This window comes from Miscanthus floridulus, chromosome 9 (assembly GCF_019320115.1).
Source record: "Miscanthus floridulus cultivar M001 chromosome 9, ASM1932011v1, whole genome shotgun sequence".
In the NCBI taxonomy this organism is placed as follows: domain Eukaryota; kingdom Viridiplantae; phylum Streptophyta; class Magnoliopsida; order Poales; family Poaceae; genus Miscanthus; species Miscanthus floridulus.
The window spans coordinates 7,949,626-7,954,373 of NC_089588.1; the positions used below are offsets into that span (position 1 = coordinate 7,949,626).

Genomic DNA, 4,748 nt, shown 5'->3' on the forward strand with positions numbered 1-4,748 from the left:
GTTATATAGCGCCCTGAGCTGACCAGGCGAACGTCTTGTACAGACTACAAACCAACATCCTGAAGATCAGCCAGAGTTTACAACATACTTATGTTATCTATATACTAACAACTAATATCTATCTTGTACAACAAACACTAATGTTGGCCAAGGATCAAGTGTCGGTTCTCAGTTTATTACATGATATAAGTGATAAACACGGACACACAAATCTTCATTTCGTAAAGAAAACCATGGCAATATGTAATACTGGTAGTAACAAAATTCAAAGCACTCCCGAACAGACATGCATTGGCTCATTTTAGTTGAAGCGCCGACCATCGCCTTTGCTTCATGCTTGCTAATCAGTTTGTGTTTGTCTTGCTTTTGCCCATGTAGCAACAAGGACATATACTTTGTCGTACAACTTGTCCGAGAGTCGAAAGCAAGCAATTCTCCAGTTTCTCTTGAACAACAAAACACCAAATGCAATCCATGTACCAACCACGAAGCCGCACCCGAATCCAAGATAAAAGAATGGTATCCCATAACCTTCTTCAGTTCTTCCAAGGCCACCTTGCCTTGGTGCATGACACTCGCTCGAGCAATTGTTTTGAAGAGGATGTCCACAAAGACCGATGTTGCCAATGTACATAGATGGATACTCTGCATATAGGGTATCAAGTTGTACTCCCGATGGAATTCTTCCTGTAAGATCGTTGTATGATAATTCCAAGTAACTTAAGAACGTCAGATTTGATAGTGGCTGGTATTTCCCCTGAAAGCATGTTCCTCGAGAGGTCCAATGATTGCAGTGATCGCATTTCCCCGATCTTCTTTGGAATAACTCCAGTCAAGTGGTTCCTTGATAGATTCAAATTCACAAGCGCATCAAGAACAACTATTTCTTCTGGAATTTCACCGGTTAAGTCGTTTGAAGATAAATCAATGCTCGTCATACTTGTGTCCAAAATTCTTTGAACGGAACCATAGTTCAATTCCTGCCCCTTCCAGACCGCAGACAAACTATTAAGATGAGAACCATTTATTAAAGTGCCATCGTCAGAACAACCCATCATGTATACGTTTGTCATAAATTTAAGATTTGATAGGTAGATCGGCAGAGAGCCTGATATCTTATTGTTATTTAGATCCATGTACTGAAGGCAAGAAAGGTTTGTGATGTTCATTGGAATGCTACCAAAGAACTTGTTGTGACTTAATCGTATAACTCTTAATGATGTTAAGCTTCCAATCCACATTGGCAATCTTCCAGAGAATTTGTTCCAAGATAAATCTAGGAAGTGCACATTTGTCAATTTTTGCAGAAAAGACGGGAACTTTCCTGACAAACTATTGTTACTTAAGGCTAACAGATTCATAAATTCCATTACCCCGAGGCATGACGGGAGTTCTCCCTCCAAAAAATTGTTGGATAAGTCCAACACACCCAGTCTCTGAAATTTACAAAATGATTCAGGAATATGACCAGTGAATAGGTTGGAGAACAAAGACAACAATTTTAGATTAGCGGATCCAACAGCAGAGTGACCAGTGAGTCCTGACAACAAGTTATTGGATAAGTCCAACCACGTTATGTTTGGTGGCAGCATGGCTATCTGGCCAGTTAATTTGTTTGAATTGAGGTAGAGTTCCTGAAGTGACATGGAGCCCATATCAGCCGGCAAAGTTCCGTTGAGTTGATTGTTGGAGATGTTCATGAATTCGACATTTGAAAAGGCATCGGAGAACCACTGTGGAAGCCTATCAGCTATACCTGCACTCGAGATATCAAGATAGGCGATGCTCACATTCCACTGAAGCTACCCAGGAAACAGTGGGCCCATCTGGCAGGATGCAAAGTATACATACTCTAATGTAGATGGTGGTTGCCAGTCCGAGCTGATCTCAAGCTTGAGGGCATTATATGACAAGTCTATATATTGCAAGCTCCTTGCACTAGCAAAGTGTTCCTTAGTTATCGTGCCATCCAGTTTATTTGTATTTAGATCCAGATAGGTCAGATTACTAAGCTTTCCAATCTCATATGGGACATGTCCGGTTAGGTTGTTCCAACCTAGATTCAGAACAACCAAGCTCATGAATTGCCCTATCCATCTTGGTAACATCCCGGTTAAATGGTTCGAACCGAGGTCCAATTCTTGCAATTTGTTGGGTGAACATCGAGGTAGATTCCTAAACAGCTCAGCTACGTCACCATATAAGAGACTGCATTCAAGGTTCAGGACCTCCAAATTGCATAGGTTCTTAAGATTCGTGATCATGCTGCGCATGTTCTTGTCATCATCATGATAATCATAATGACAATAATCATTTGAAAGATCAAGGACTTGAAGGGATGTCATGTCTCCAAGAGCATCCGGAAATTGACCGTACATACTAGTGTAGCTGAGGTAAAGGAATCTAAGGCTTGTTATGTTCCAGAACCAGCTGGTCACCATTGGATGGTGGAAGGAGTTCGCGGAGGCATCGAGCTCCTCGAGATTTGTAAGGTTCAGGTGTGGCAGCGACTGGTTTGCGCTTGCAAGAGAGCAGAATGAAAGATGGAGGGCCCTCAAAGAAGGAAGCATATTCATGACACGAGGCCAATCCGCTACTGTGCTGAGATCCACTCCGTCCAAGTTAAGATATTGTATGGAAGGAATGTGTGTTAACCATGAGAGATCCGTCGAGTTCATGCCTCCCATAAATGATAGATCCAGATACTGCAGGCTTGACAAGTTGCCAAGCTGGGGAGGCACGCCACCGTAGAATGGTATGCCAGAGAGGTTAAGATACTTGAGATTCTTTAGAGAGCCCAAGAACTCGGGAAGACGACCCGTTGGCCCTGCTAGATCATTCCCGCTGAGGTCAAGGTGCTCTAGGTGATCCAGAGCAAGCAAGGAAGGACTTATCTGGCCGGCCAAATCTGGTCCGAAGGTGCCTCCACCTCCAAGTCGAAGCTCGTGGACGTGGCCAGTTCGGTTGCTGCACCGGACGCCTCTCCACCGGCAGCAGTCTTGCTCATCGTGACTTTGATCAAATATATATAACAAAATATTAATATTTATAATACATAATTAGTATTATTAGATAAATCCTTTAATATATTTCATAATAAATTTATTCGGAGATATAAATGCTGTTAATATTTTCTATACGTGGCATGTCGATTTAGCGCTTACATGGATCTCCCAGATGGGACCCACATGTCAGCGGCAGTACTGTTTGGCTCCCTGAAGTTTGTATCAATTTTTGGACCATCTTAATGATCTCGAACGAAAAAACTGAAAACCAGGAATTTATAAATCTCATCGACAACAACAATTTTCATATACAAAGTATCTTTATTCGACACCGTACAAGAATGATATTATTTTTGTAAGGTGACAAGCCATAATACGTGATTAATATGCTGCTGGAATATTATATCATTTTTTGAGCATCTTAATGACCTCAAATGAAAAAACTCAAATATAAAAATTTGTAGATCTTATCGAGAGCTCATGGCATGAAAAAAACAATAACTTTTAGAATGGCGTATTTTCGAAGGGAGTCATTAAATGTTCAAAAAAAATATAAAATTTGAGCACAACAGTAATCGTGTTGCGCTGCCTGTCGAGAGAGAGCGTATCCCCATTTATAGTTCAAAGGGTTAGCCTTACAAGTCAGAGAGAGAGAAGGTGTACGGGCGCTGCCTAGTCTTGTCGTTGCCCACGTCGTCGGGTACGGGATGGCCATCGCCCTCCATCCCTGTTCATGCTCATGTCGTCGGGTACGGGATGGCCATCGCCCTCCATCGCTGTTCGTGCTCTATCGCGTCGAGCAGGTAGCACAGTGTCCGCCTGACATGGCACAGCGGCACTGTGCGATGCGTGTGTGGGGCGTGGAGAGGTACAGTCCTCTACACGGCGGTTGACCTAAGTGTTTTCCCTTATCTGCTCCACCTGCTCCCCGGGCCCACTCTGAGCGGGCGTCTCCGGTCGGCAGTCCCGGTCGATCCCGACCGTATCGGTCGGGAAGGAGCGGTGTGCGTAGGTCCAACATATCCCCTGTCGGGGGAACTCGGTCGGAGTCGGACTGTGGTCCTGCCCCTGACCAGGCCTCCTGGTCGGGCCGCCGACCAGGTCTCCTGGCCGGAGGAGCCGGTCGGCGGCCAGATCATGGTCTCGGGCTGTAGTCGTGTATCTGGGCCGGCCCAGGTGCGCATCGTTGCTGCGTCGTTTGCTGGCCCGAGTGTTGCGGAAAAGCGGGCCCATTGGGGACCCCGGGTCTATGGACCCGACAGCTGATTTATTGTGAGAGAAAAACATTATACCATGGCTGATAAGCCGGCTGATAAGTCAAGCGAACAGGCTAACCATAGACTAATTAGAAGTCAAAGCTAGATTTTAATATATAATCATAGAAAACAAGTGTAGAATTTGCTAACCTTGGGAGAAAAGACATGGAAGATGTTGATGCTTCATCAATAGAATAGGACAACGCTTCGTCAATCAGGCGCATAATAGTCTATTTGCATGGAAACAACCCATTCCTGGAGCTGGAGCTCGGCTATGTGCCAAACGGTACCATCTGCTTCAAAAACTCCACAATGGAGCTGTCACGGAGTTGCTGCAGCGGAGCTGCAAAAACTGGAGCAGAGCGGTCCCAAACATGCCCATAATGTATAAGACGGTCCCAGCTTCAAATTTTTAGAAGAGGACGAAGGAACTGATGAAAACTGGTAGATTCTATGGAGAAATGAAGCTTATCAAAGAAATTAAATA

General features: G+C 44.3%; 1 pseudogene; it reads right to left on the reverse strand.

Moving 5' to 3' along the window:
• Positions 1-340: 340 nt before the first annotated feature.
• On the reverse strand, positions 341-1,370 carry LOC136479165 (receptor-like protein EIX2; annotated as a pseudogene).
• Positions 1,371-4,748: the final 3,378 nt, after the last annotated feature.